Consider the following 15,446-nt stretch of genomic DNA (forward strand, 5'->3'; position numbering starts at 1 on the left):
GTTTATACAAATGATAACAAAGTGAGGGCCTTGTAGAAGATGTGGCATCCAAAATGTCTACATGTTCTTCATTATTTATTTGCAACCCCTGTCCTGCCCTCTCATCCCCCAAAAGGAATAACAGAGCATTGTAATTAGTCCAGAATTTAAGCCTAGGAAGAGGCAGAATTTTGAAGGTTCCTCAAGGGAAAACAAAAGAAAAACAAAACCCTTCATTCCTGAACCTAGACCTTGTGTCTTGCAGAATCCTGGCTTGCTCATGTGGTCACAAAGCAGCTGGAATGGAATGCAGAGACGTGGCTGGGCCCTGTTCTGTGTATGAATGGAGACTGGCCATTCAAGCATTTGCTGTGCTTGGGAACTACCAGGTCTGAGAGGCCCAGAGAGGGTAAGGCAGGCCCCATGGACATTTCATGACATGAACTTGTCTTCCATCACTAGAGATCAATGGCTGTCCCTTAACAACCCCCATCTCTCCCCATCTCTCCCCTCAAGGAGCCATAATCAAGTGAAGAGGATAGAGAACACGCGCAGCCATCTATAGGGCAATGCTGTTTACATAGCAAGGTAATTCTCCCTGCATCCTCACAGTGTTGTTATGAGAATCAGTTAGCTAACATAAATATTATGTACAATAACAGTTAAGGTATTAGCATTATCTAAATTCTGGATATTAAGCTGTATTTCATATTTTTCATGTCAGAACCTGATGCTTAGTGCAAAATCACCTACACTTTAGAAGTGAGGTGAAGCCTGCAGGAACAGAAAGCTCTTGAACACCATGCCAAGAGCGTGCTGTTACAATATTTATACATGCTCTGGTTTGAACTGGCTTCTTAACTATACTCTTCTTCCCTGCCTCCCTCCTTCAAGCAAAATGATGAGACCAACTTTGACATATGGAATAATTTCTTCAGTGCAAATTATTCCAGAGGAGAAAAACAAAACATGATTTGCAAATGCTGTCAAGGAAATGTTTCTTTCAAAAGGCTATAAGCAGGATATATTGGTATGTGAGGATTGTCTTGAAGCTACGTGTGCTGTGAATGAAAGGACCATGATAATGAGTGCCAGGTACATTACCCGTGGTCTCCATCCAGATGGTTTGCTGTGATGATCTCATGACACTAGAATTGTCACCTCCAAATCCTCAAGAAATCAAATATTTCAGGGAACAAAAATTTCCTACACCTCTGTCTCCCATCATCTGTAGACAAGATGTCACCTGGATATCACTAGATACCTTGGCCAGGCTCTCCCAAGAGCTGCCTACTCTTGGATGCACTACTTAATAACCTTAAAAGCATTCTTAGAAGGAATTTTCAAATTATGAATTCCATCTTATTTTCCCAGCAGACTCTTTTTGAGTGAATCTCTTCTCAGTCTTACTGAGTGGGAAATAGGATTGGGGCAAAGGAAAAACAGCAATGCTCTTATCGCATGGCACTTTCTGGTGGGCAGGACAATGTGTAGGGAAGGGCATCATTGCTTTGGTGACACCTAAACTGGTTGTCCAGCAGCGCTGATCCAGGAACCAGATACACTACAGAGCGATTTTGCCATGAAATGCACGAGAAGCAGAATAATGCAGTGGATTACAGCATAGATTTTGAAGTCTGACAAAATTAGCTCTGTCATTTACTTGCCAGACGATTTGGGGTGAGGTACTTAACCTCTCCAAGCCTGAATTTCCTTAGCTGTAAAATGCAGGATAATAATAGCATCTTTTTCATAGGGTTGTTATAAGGCAAGGGCAATAACGCAAGCTGGGGGCTTTGCACAGGCCGTGGTGCTCTATAAGCACCTGGCACATGTGAATTGGGCTCTACTGAGAGAGGTGAAGCTGAAGCATTTGCTTTGTCAGCTGACAAAATAAGTCTCATCATGTCTGTAGCCAGATGGGAGGTTACAATAGATAGTCACGTATGAGTGCAACAGGGTATGACCTCCTGGTTTAAATGTGCTTTTTTATGACATCATGAAGTTGGGAACTGTCCAGATGATATGTAGATGAACAGAGACTGTTACAAACATGTAAAACTACCAGTCAACCACTTGAAGATGTCTTCCTAAAGTACCAGGAAAAACATTGCCTAAGGTGAAATAGAAAGAAAAACTGTTAAAGAATCAAACAAAAATTCTTAAAAATGTCATTTTAATTTTTGTCAACCTTATGCAAATGTCTAGTTTTAAAAATCAACAAGTAGTACAAAGTTTCTATTGAAAAACTATAGGTCCCTGTTCACGCCATTCACCTTAGAGTTCCACCCACCATGGGCAAAGTCTTTCAACTCTATAAATTTTTTAAAATTTATCTTCTATTTCTAATAACATACAATATACTGCTCTTCAGTGAGTTTTCAGTTTTCTATATCCATTGACTTCCATTTCCCCAAATGTCTGGTGATTCTTGGCTGACCATTGGTATTACATTGAGCAAGGCTTTGGAAGGCTGTTGGAAGCACAGCGGGTGGGAGAGAACCTTGTAAACTGGGCAGGCTCACTGCACAGGAATGAGGATGGGTCTCAGCCCCCTTGACAGGAGCTCTCAGATATCAGGCTTCTAATTTCCTCCATTCTGGGAAAGTGACCAGGCCAGTGGTGAGGTGTTATAAACCTGAAAGTTTATCTTCCAGAAACCCATAGGAGAAGGAAAAAGGGGACTTCACCCTTCCCTGTCCCAAGTTTCTCTTACTTCCTCTGCTTCCCTTGTGCACTACCCACTGCCTCAGTTGTATCTAGTGCCCCCAGTTCATAGCCACTCAATAGCTTTTCCAGATAGGAAACCTCCAGGCTTCTCTGTGGTGGGAACAGGGGAGTCACTGAAGGCTGGAAATGGGGAAAGGGGTCTGAGGGCCTGAGCACTCCATATGCAGGCTTTCACCCTCTCATCCTGGCTTCAGCTCCACCCTGCAGGCCACTTGCAAAAGATATTAAACCTTCATTTCCTGAGCTTTTGCATTGTGAATTTGCTTACTTCTTGCTGGTTGCCTCCTTCCACCCAAGCAGGTAAACTAGACAAATCTGAACTCAGGTCAAGATGGAAGGGCAGTTGCTGGCTTGCTTTCCATCTTTAGAAAATTTTGTTGATCTTGTCCCCTTTGTCTCTGTGGGCCTGTGTCCCTTTTATTCCTTTGCTATAATTTTAGTGAGGTTTGAAATTGAATCAGACATAAATGCCAGGATTCAATCTACCTGGAAAACCCCTCCATAACTTGTCAATGGCCTTTTTTTTTCTTGCCAATAGCCTTTGAGAGGCTACTAACAATTTAAAAAATAACCCATAGCAATCGAACATTAATCAGAGGTTTCCTATATGGGAAATTGGAATTCAGGTAGAGTGAGAGGAGGGAATTTTATTTTTTCTGCTACACGCTTTTTACATATAATTATATATATACACACATATATTTAAATCAAACCACTCATGATAAAAACAAGATGACTTCAAGCAGCTTAGTCATCTGTGGTAGTTGTTGCCCAAAAATCACATTTGGGCTGGGAGTGGTGGCTCACACCCGTAATCCCAGCACTTTGGGAGGCTGAGGTGGGAGGATCACTTGAGTTCAGGAGTTCAAGACCAGCCTGGGCAATGTAGTGAGACCCTGTTTCTTAAAAAAAAAAAAAATCACACTTGCACACTTGTACCACAGCATAATACTGTGGTTAGGACTGAAATTTCCATTATTTTATTCTCATTTTGAATTCTTTAAAGTTCTGAGGAAGAATTTTTTTATGTTATTTTATGCCACTTTAAAATGGCTTTCTGGCAGCAGAACCAATTTTTACTTAATCTGAACAAAAATTATAAAGTTGACCAGGTCTCCAAAATAAGAATGTTTTGTATGATGATGTCATCTGGACTCTAACTACATTCTAACTTCAGGATAACTGACTGGATATTACAGAAGAACCGACAAAAGTAAAGCTAAAGCTGTCAGTAAGGCATGAGGAACACTTTGCCTTTATCTGCTGCAAATATCTTGGGTCCGAGAGTAAAAGGCATAAAGTCAGTACTTTAGTGGCAGTAACTCACTAAAAACTGAGAGCAGGTGAGTGTAAAGCCATGATTTGAACCCCTGTGGGTCCATGTTGGTCTTAGCCACTGCACCAGACACAGGAACCAAGTGCCTCAGGACAAAGCCAGGAGATCAGAATGGGTAATTCAGCCTAGGGTGTTTGGGGAAAACTTTATCAAAAATGTGACACCTAGGCATAGTCACTGCTTAACAGCGGCAGGGTCTACTTAAGGCTATTCACTGGCCTCTGTGAGTTCTAGAAGAAATGTGGGTTTGTAGGCGGTAAAGGATTTGCTATCAGTCTTCCTTTTCCTCGCTGTAGATAATAAAATTTGATTTCCAGCAAGGAATGACACTCTGCTTACAAGCTTAAAATTGCTGGACTACAAAGTTACAGTGATCAAGTCAGTACAGTGTTAGCACAAGGATAGACTCACAGATCTTTGGCACAGACCTGAGAATCCTGAAAAGCTCATCTTTATATGGCTAATAGATTTTCAATAAAGGTGTCAAAGTAATTCAATGGTCGAAGAATTGTCTTTTCAATATATGGTGCTGGAACAACTGATCATTTTTGCTATCATATCTCCTTTTCCTCATTGTATATAATAAAGCTACTCTTAATTTTCATATGAGGTATGATTCTCTACTTAGAAATTTAAAATCGTTGTACCACAATGGAATTAAATATCAACACAGAGGAAATTTGAAAAAGTCCCAAATATGTGGAAATTGAAATAAGACACTTATAAATAATCTGTGAATCAAAGAAAAACATCACATGGGAAATTAGAAATTATTTTGAACTAAATGAAAATGAAATGTATCAAGATTTGTAAAAGGTAGCTAAAATAATGCTTAGAGGGAAATTAATAGCTTTAAATACTTCCATCAGAAAAGCAGAAAAGTTTATAGTCAATGAACTAAGTTTCTACCTTAAGAAACTAGAAAATGAAGGGCAAATTAAACCTCTGAAAAGCAGAAGGAAGAAAATAAGAAATATGAGAGAAGAAAACCTATGAAATATAAAACAGATAACCAAATGTCAACTACTGGGTGAATAGATTAACAAAATATAGAATAACCACATAATGGAATATTACTCAGCAATAAAAAGGAATTAACTGCTGACGCACACAGCAACATGGATTAATCTTAAAAACATCATGGTGAATGAAAGAAATTAGACACGAAAGACTCCATATCATATGATTCCATTTAGGTGGAGTTCTGGAAAAGGCAAAAACTATGGTTGCAGAAAGTATATCGGTGGTTGTCTTGTACCCTAGTACCAGGGATCAACTGCAAATAGGTGCAAGAAAACTTTTTGAACTCCACCCTTTAAATGAATGAATTGTATGTAATTTACACTTTAATAAAATATTTAAAAATTACTGTAGAAAGCCACGTGCTGAAGGCAAAAAGGCTGTTTGTATTTTGCTTTTCTGCCCCCAGGACTCTTGAAAAGTATTTGCTTTCCCTCCTTTGTGGCAGCAGTGCATAATGGCATAGATTTTTGTGCTTAATTTACAGGACTTTTCACATTTGTGCATCTGTGTACTTTTAGATGGAGTTGAACAAACCTTTCCTGGTGGTATTATGGTAAAGTGGGGGATAAGCCGAAATCCAGATCTGACTTGATTATTTTAAGAGACATTTAAAAAAATACACTAGTTTGTCACCCAAAAATAGTCTGGAATTTTTGGCTAGCATTCTTTTCAGAAAAAGTTTACATGTTTGTTTATTTGCATTTGTATAGACTTCATAGTATACATGTGAACATACACACACACACCCCTACCCATCTACCTACCCATACACACATACAAAGTGCTCTTGTTTAATGTATTGGTGAAGAGAATGATTCCTGTTTCTACAAATGGCCATATTTAAACTTCTGGAGAATTAGTCATGAGAATCTGAATGTTCTTTATTTAATGCCAATATTTTGGTTATTCTATGGTTGATAATTATTTTTAGAAAGTTTCTTGAGGTCCAGAGCTCAACAACAGGAAGAAACAGTAAACTTTTTGTGTGCTGGGCAACAATGAACTGGAATAAACATCAATGCTTTTGAGAAATAATACCTTGTTGTCTTGGTTTCTTTTAATCTTTCCTTTTTTCTTCCTCTCACTTTCTATTTCACTCCCTGTCTTTTACACACATACGTACACCTTCATAGTAATTGTGACATTCGGAGCTGGAAATGAAGAGAGCAAGATAAAAGTCAAAGCAACAAGGGCAAAATTTTAAATGAAGTATTTTCACTTCTAGGATTTTATTCTAAGGAAAAATTAACTACATAAAGTTTAAGCTATAAGGTTCTTATCTCACTTTTACATGTAATAGTGAAAAGCTATAAATGATCTATATGTTACATAAGGATTTTATTAAACTACTGTAAATTTTATACAGTGGAATAGCATGCAGCCATGAAAAACCATGCTGTAGAAAAATATTTAATAGAAATATGGTTATAATCTAAAAAGTAAGTGTAGCTTTCACAATTGCATAATCTATTTTATAGTATATAATTATATTTTATATGTCAATATATTTTAATATGTAAACATAATTTTTAAGCATATGCATTATGTACTTTATGTTATATACATAAATTATATAATGTATATTATGCCAATCATATTTTTCTATGCCTATATTGACATATAGAGCAAAAATAAAAGAATATGGGAGATGTTAAAATGGTTGAGTGGTAGAAAATGGAAATTTAAACATTTTTTATTTGCTTGTTTATTTTCTAAATTTTCTTCAATGAATATATTTCTGATAATTTTCAACGAAGACAATGTCATAGAAAGGACGTAAAAGAAAGCTAACTGTATTCATTTCCTCTGGCTTCCATAACAAATTACCACAAACCAGGTGGCCTAAAATAAGAGAAATTCATGCTCTCACAGCGTTGGACCCCAAACGTCTGAAATCAAGGTGTGAGCTGTGCCCCGCTGTCTCTACAGGCTCTGGGGGGTAATCCTTGCCCCTCCCAGCTTCTGCTGGCTCTAGGCATTCCTTGGACTGTGGCTGCTTTGACTTCAGTCTCTGCCTCCATCTCTGCAGGACTTTTCCTCTTCTCCCCTTCTCCCCGTGTTTCTCCCTCTGCACTTACGGTCGACCCAGATAATCCGAGATGATCTCGTTTAGCAATCCTTAACTAAATTACATCTGCAAATACCCTTTTTCCAAATAAGATCACATTCACAGCTTCCAGAGGTTAGAATGTAGACACATTTTTTGGTGGGCGCGGGGCACCACTCAATCACTACACAAACCAATCTTTAGTTTTTTTTTTTTTTTTTTTTTCTTTGAGACAGAGTCTCACTCTGTCATCCAGGCTGGAGTGCATTGGTGCAATCTCTGCTCACTACAACATTAGCCTCCAGGTTTCAAGTGATTCTTCTGCCTCAGCCTCCCCAGTAGCTGGGACTACAGACATGTGCCACCATGCCGGCTAATTTTTGTATTTTTAGTAAAGATAGGGTTTCACCATGTTGGTCAGGTTGGTCTTGAACTCCTGGCCTCAAGTGATCCACCCACCTCAGCCTCCCAAAGTGTTGGGATTACAGGCGTGAGCCACTGCATTCGGCCTCTAGTTTTTAAAAGTATGAAATAGTGATGAAGAAAATTCATTGCCTGTTTGATGAATTTAGCAGTCTGTTTACTTTTGACATTATTTGAAAGCCAAAAAACAATCATGAGGGAAAACAGGCACACAGACAAGATACAAGAGCAGTGCTGTTATGGCACTGACCCTCTCTGATTCATATTTTTTTAAAGATTCAGTTTTATTGTCAAAACTCATAATAAATCTTATCCACCAAAACTGTTCTGATGACCCGAAAATTTTTTGATGAAATATAAGAGACAGAAAAAGTAAATTAGTTTATTTTTAAATTGTCAAACCATCATAAAATCGATAAAAAATGAAAACATGGATATATTATTGTTTTGGTATCACTATCCCAAGCTCAATGTCAAAGTAAATTTAGACTAAAACCCTTCACTTTTTATGGTTTTGGAAATTATTATGTGAGGAAAGGGGCAGTATATAATTTGAAGTTGCCTAATAAATTTGTATTGGGCAAGTACAAAGCACTGATGCTTGGGCCCAGGTTGAGGGGCCTTGGTAGGCACTTAAATTGGACTCAGAAAGTGTTCTTGGTCACTCTTGAGTGGAAGGGGGTTTGGCCGAGATGAATTCTGACTGCAGAGTCTTTCCTGAGAGGGCTGGTAAAATAATTCCTGGGTGCTAGTCTAGACTTGCTGAATCTCTGGGGTGTGGCTTGCGTTCTTATCAAGCTTCAGGTTGTGTTTAGGAACCCTGAAGTTTGCAAACCACTGTTCTTCAGGATCGCTACTGCCTGTTATCCTCTTAATTCATCGAAGTCTTAGAAGAGAAATGTTTTAAAAATCCCACGATTGAGTTAACTGATAGCAGCGTAATATATTGTTTCTAAAGTGTTTGCATTTTAAAAGTCTTGATTACAGAGGTCCATTTCTTCACCCAAAGGAATAAGCCTTAAATGCTGTTCTTTTAGGAACCCTGGTTGGCAAGTGTGGATAAGGAGGTGTTTACAGCCTGTGGGTAAAAGTGATTTCCCTAAACGCAAGGTTGAGTTTGCCTCCATGACTGTGGGGAAACCTGGCCAGGCCCACTGTGGGACCCCTGAACTTTGGGAGCTGCACTGACTCACTTATGCTCTTGGTTATGTGGGTCATTCTACACTTTTCGATGTACTAGTTTGGAAGTCAGTCTCAGTGGAGAAAAACATCAATGATGTTCAAGCCATTATTCACTCCCACCTTTGAATCATACAAGCCTTTGTGGTCTGGACTAGCTCATCTGTGTGATTCTAGATCAGCAGTTCCTAAGGTGCATTTACTAAAACACTGGTCCATTTGTTTTCCAATAGCCATTTATTGAACTGCTGCTATGTACCCAGCCCTATTTTAGGCATTGGGGTTATAGCAGGGAATCAAAGAAGATATATGCTTTCATGGGGCTAATGATCTAGTTGTGTAAGGTATAAGCAGATTAAAAAATAAATAAAAGGGTAAGAGGGATTTGTGGCTAAATATCTTTGTTAACAGCAGAGTTTCTCATGTGCTTTAATATATTATGGTGCTTTATAAATGGGATAGTGGGGGCAGGGTTGAAGATATGCGATGTAGCATTTAAAAAACAGATTTGACCATGGGGCCTCTTTACTAAGGGAGTCCTAGAAAAATGCTTTGACAAATAGATTCTAAAATCTTTAGAGTAAGAGTGTTTCTCATTGTTGTCATTGTTGTTCATGGATTCAGTGGGGGTAGAAGCCTATTTTTCATAAAATTCAGAGATATCATTTCTTCTCTCCTTGACTTTCTAGTACTATTGTATATTTATTAACAAATCACTTCACCAATGCTTAAAACATGCTAACGTTACTCCATAATGGTGTTAAGGCCCAATGAAATAAGGGAGGCTGGTGTCCTCACCCTCATGTAATAAAAATGGAGAAAGAGGAAGAAAAAAATCTTGAAATAATGATAACCATAATAGACAGTGTGAACCGGAATTCTAAGATGGCCTTCATGACCTTCACCCCCGGCATTACTCCTGGAGATCATGTTATCTTACTTGGCAAAAACGATTTTGCAGACGTAATTAACATTACTAATTAGTTCACCTTAAGACAGGGAGATTATCTGATGGGCCTAACCTAATCACACAAACCCTTTTAAAAGCTAAGAGTTTTCTCTGGGTGATACCTGGATTTCAGCCTTGTGATATCCTGGGCAGAGAACTCAGCCATGCCAGCCGGGACTTTGGACATTTAGAACTGTAAATCTTGTGTTAAGCTGCTTAGTTACTGGCAATTTGTTACATAGCAATAGAAAACTAAAACACAAAGCTAAAACACAACCATGCCTTTCATTTTTTTTTTTTTTTCTTTTTTTGAGACCAAGTCTTGCTCTGTCACCCAGGCTGGAGTGCAGTGGCATGATCTCTGCTCACTGCACCTCTGCCTCCTGGGTTCAAACAATTCTCCCATCTCAGCCTTCCGAGTAGCTAGGATTACAGGGGCCTGCCACCATGCCCAGCTAATTTTTGTATTTTCAGTAGAGACGGGGTTTCACCATGTTGGCCAGGCTGGTCTCGAACTCCTGACCTCAAGTGATCCGCCCACCTCGGCCTCCCAAAGTGCTGGGATTACAGGCATGAGCCACCACACCCGGCCTAACAACCATGCCTTTCATTTGACAAATGAAGGAAGGAGAGTCTGTGGAAATGAACAAATACCACCAGTATATTTGTTCACTGAATATGAGTGTCTTAGATCCTTAGGGCCACTTCCTGAGGTCACTTCCAGCTGTGATATGCAATAGTTTTAACAGCTACCTCTCTGTCTCCTGAAGAATTATCTAGCAGAGCATTTTAATTACTCATATGGTGTGCATTTGATTCAGCCCTTCCCTTCAAACAGCTCATACAGTCTGATGAAGGCAGCAGCCGAGTGAGCAGAGCCGGTGTGTGCTAAAGCTGTGCAGAGCTGTGTGCAGGAAGGACAGACTAGCCCGTGCATGCTTTGGGTGGAAAAATGCAGACTTTCTATGAGGAGTTTGGTGATATGTGATATTATTAAACCCTATTATTACCTGCAGGCTCAAGGATGAGTTCATGAACTTCAGGCTGGGGACCATTGATCCTTTTATTGATGAGGAAACAGAGGTCAGAGAGAGCAGCTATAACTTGCCCAAGATCATACTGAGAAGTATTCAGAACCTGACGATGAACTCAGATCCACCCACCCTGATAGCAGTTCCGCTGCTGCTGCATGTCTTTTTTTTTTTTTAATTTTTCTTATAAAGAAGCCAATCTTTTCCCCTCACCTGTAAAACTTTACAAAGGACAGCAGAGAACAAAAACCTTTCGTCCAGAACAGTTCAGTTTCAAGGAAGAGAAACTCGCTGGAACAAGCAGGCGTCCTTGGGGAGCTTCTGATGGCTCCGGGGAACCTAATGCTACAAGCCTACTCCTTCCCTCCCCCTGGGCTACGCTGGCCATTTTCTCTGCTCTTCTGCAGATCCGTCTCTACATTAATTCCCCCACAGCCCTGAGGCCTCCACACCGTGTAGCCTCTGAATCTAAAATCCCTAGTGTGGCTCCTCCTGGCTGACTTGGTCTCTCATTGTCGTTTCATGTTGCTGTCCAGCAGGAAAGAAATTGAGGCACCTGGCGTCAGTCATCCACCTTGGCCTGGGGGTGGGGAAGTCTTTATGAAGGCGGGATAGCGTCTTTAAGAAGTATATTAGGAAGATCACCATTACAAGTTCCAAGTGAGGGTGGCTGCTGTCTGGATGGATGCAGCTCATTTAAGAAACTACCTCTTTCATGGCAAGATAAGCCATATTCTAAAAATCTCATTCTCTTCCCTCCCGTTCTCTATGAACCCGATGACCCAAAGACTACTTATGCTACTTCCTTTGCTGCTTAATCTCTAATTCAGCTCTTTCATCATTCAGCTTTCTCATTTATGTTTTTGTCTCTCCTCCTTGGATTGGAATACCCATGGAGGGCCTGCAGGGACATACATTTCATGGTGATGCATGGTCCCTGGCATCTTCTTTTTCTTCATTTGCCCAAAGAGCAGCCCCAGTGTTCATGTGTCCTGGCTTTGAGGGCAAGGACCAAACAGCCATGGCTGGAATGTTGGTGGCCAGATGGGATGGTGCTGGTGGTATTTGCTCCAAGGGCCTGGCTGCTTGGCCAATGTGAATGCCAGGTGATATCCATGAACAAGACTGCCTGGGCTCCAGGGCCACATTCAGCTCTCTAGCTCTTCCTGTGATTCACCCTCACTGGGGGCTGTTGAATCACTATAACCAGCAAAAGCCACTAATACTTGGCACTGAAATTTAATAGCTCCTCTAGCCTAGGGACTTCATTAACTGGAGGGAGAATCAATGAGAGGCTCTTTATGACCCTGGGCTTCCTACTTAGAGCTCCCTAGACCACATCGTCTGAGAGCAGGAGCTGCTGCCATCTTGGGAGGGACATTTGAGAGATAAAAATTTATTTTGTTATAATACATCCCTGGATATTCATTCCTCTTCTCCACAACCCAAACCAACATCCGTGTAGCAAGGTGATTTTAATCTGGCTGTTGGAAGATGGGAGAACAATTGATTACAGATATTTGGGAAAGTCTGACCTGGGCAAGCTAACAGCAATGATGTTGTTAGCATCCTCACTCTGTCTTTGGGGAAGTACGTGTTTAGTAGCATTGCCAATCTATGTTTGCTTGTTAATTGCATCCCTAAGCAAACCAATTTAAAGTGTAGGAAGTGCTCCTTTGTTTTCTATGAGTCTGTTTCACATTTGGCTTAACCCTTCTCAATTCCAATCAACTCTTCAAAACATTTCCTGCTAAAAAGTTGGTCTGATGACTGTGGATTAAATGTGTGGGTTTGGCTTCAGAAGGTCTGGGTTCTAAGCCTTGCTTGGCTCGTAACTCACCGTGTGAGCTTGTGCAGGTCACCCTTAGGAGGATGAAGATAACTAACCCTGATTATCATCAAAAGAGAAAACTTATCGGAAGTCGCTTTACTTTTCTGAGCCTGTATCCTCATTTTCAGGAGGTGGTACAAACAAGGGTTTTGGAGCAGACAGATGTGGGTTCCAATCCCAGCAAAATCATTGATTTTGGTCTTGAGCCAGTTTGTGAGTCTCATTTTCCTTTTCATGAAGAAGTAGGGAGAGTATTACCTCATTGCATTACATTGGGGTTCAGTGAGAAGATTAAGGTAAAGCCCCCCACTCCCTGGCATAGCCTGTCCCCTTATTCACCTCTAATTTTTTCAAAGCATTCATCAATTTTTAGATTCTATAGAATTTTCTTATTTATTTTGTTTAGTATCTATCTCGTCCACAAGCTCCACAAGGGCAAGGATTTTTGTTCATTTTGATCACTGCTATATCCCCAGTTTCTGAAATAGTATCTGGCATATAATAAGCATTTCATAAATACTGGTAGGATGGAATGTTAAATGAATATGATTCTTGTCACTAAGAAGGGTCAGCTAGTAAATATTTTAGGCTCTAAATATTTAGGCAGGCCATAGAGTCTCTGTCACAACCACTCAACTTGGATGTTGCGGTATGCGTGACAGCCGCCTCATAGATAATACATACAAAAATGGGTGTGGCCATGTTCCTATAAAACTTTATAACAACAGGACTTGAGTGGGATTTGGCCTGCAGGCTTCACGAGGTTGCCCATCCCAGCTGTAGACCCAGTTAGTGCTTCTGAATTATGTTGTGTCATTCTAATTCAGGGACAGCCCCTGTTTGGCTCCCTCTATGAGGAAGAAATAGGAAAACTCACCCTGGGTCTCCTCTCTTGGCCCCTCTTGCCCTGTTCTAGGGGACTGACCCCAGGACTTTATCCAGTTCCTTTGCTCTCTGGCTTCTGGTTGACTTCAGTCCTTGAGAGATTATGGCAGGTTCAGAACCTGGAGTAGAGAAAAGTCGGGGAGTATATTTCTAACTCCTTCCTTCATGGCAATGGTTTGGGGAGACCGAGCTCTTCTCCCATGGCCCTAGCATTGTGCAGGTTCCAGTACCACTGCTTTTAGACTCAGGATGCTTTATCATTTTTTGGTGAGTTTTTTTTAGCTCTTTTCACACGTTTGTAAACAGTCCCTTCATTAAACTTGCTTTGCTTACCTACTTTAGAAGGCACCATCTGTTTTCTGGCAGGCCCCTGACTAATACGCTGTTCAAAGCAAGAGTAAAGAGTGGGCAGCCCACTGTGATGCCCCTCAGCCCCCATTCACGGCTGCCATTGATCCCAGCTACCCAGTGGCAGCTTTCATGGCTCTTTTCTGGTTGAGAATTTGTGTTTTCTCTTCCTTTTCTGCCAGGAAGGGCAGATAAAAAAGGAAATGACTTGCTAGAGGTGGGAGGGTGACAAAGAAGTGAGATTTTACTTGTTTCTCAAATTCATCCAAAGGGAGAATAGAGTGCCAGAATGTTTTTATTCTAGACCAGCTTCCTCATTCAGCAGTCCTGTGTCTTTGGACAAGTTATTTAACTTCTTTGAGCCTCAAATTACTTATCTTTAAAATGGATATAGTAAACCCGGCTATGTATATTTATATATTTGTATATTTATATGATATATATGTATATTTATATGATTTTGAGCTACATTTGTTTTTTCCTCTTTACTAATATGATTAGTAAACTAATATGATTACTAATATGATTAGTAAAGAGGAAAAACAACAAATCTAATCATATTAATAAAGAGGAAAAAACAATAAACCTAGCCCATAGAATATGAAATACTATTAAAATGTTAAGTATGATATCTGTAGGTACTTTCTTCCCTTCATTTTCTAAATTTTATGATAACCATTTACTACTTTTTATGAGAGAAGAGGAAAAACATAGTCTTTGCCAACTCTACGAGGTGACTCAGGAAATAAAACAAAAGGTTATATTGGGATGCACTTTGAGAACTGCAAATTGCCATGAGGATGGGCGTGACTCTTACTAAGTGGGCCTCTGCTTGTTTGTCCAGAGGTGACTCCTTTTGCTAGGCCCTGAGCTCTTGGGTCCCCAAAGCTCAAGAGGACATTACAGGAGGTTGGCAGCAACCTCAGTGGTGCCACCGCCGCTAAGGCTGACCCTCCTTCTTGGGCTGTCCTGATTTCAGCCCCAATCACTCCACTAACGTCTGGAGGATTTCTAGAAGCACCTGCCACAGGTCCAGGTCCGAAGGTCTCTTTGTCTGCTGCAGGAGCTCAGACCCTGCTGGACAAGAGTAGCAGGCACTACTAGTTTCTCCTCCCCACCACATTCCCTTGCTGGAGCCAGAGAAGGAGCACCATGGACATCATGGACACTTTTTGCTAACTCTTTTCTTGTGTGTTTTTAAATGAAACCTTTCCTTTGTGGCCATATTGATGATACAGTGCTTGCCTTCATTATCTCTCCCAAAGAAATGACTTTGATATAGGTGGCCCTTGGATCAGGCTTTTTCACCTCTCTCTCTCTCTCTTTCTGTCTCAGACAGACACACACATGCACACACACACACACACACACACACACAGTCACACACACAGATAAAGTTGAAGTCCCATTTTCCTTCCTTCTCAGTGTTAACCACTGTCATGAAATGAATTTGGGTTTATCTTTTACAGTAATGTTTTCTGGTTTAGAAGTGATTGGTTGTATTCTCTTAATTGATGTTCTTTTAAATATTACCATTAACATTTTAAAATAAATATTTTTATCAAAGTGTAGCATGCATACAGAAATTGTACAATTCTTAGGTGTATAGTTTGACAAGTAGTAGTGAGGGGTGAAGGAAGCAGTAGTCCACCCCAGCTTCAGTCAATAAGGGGGTTCATTGTCTG

The sequence above is a fragment of the Nomascus leucogenys genome, chromosome 19, assembly GCF_006542625.1.
Source record: "Nomascus leucogenys isolate Asia chromosome 19, Asia_NLE_v1, whole genome shotgun sequence".
NCBI lineage: Eukaryota > Metazoa > Chordata > Mammalia > Primates > Hylobatidae > Nomascus > Nomascus leucogenys.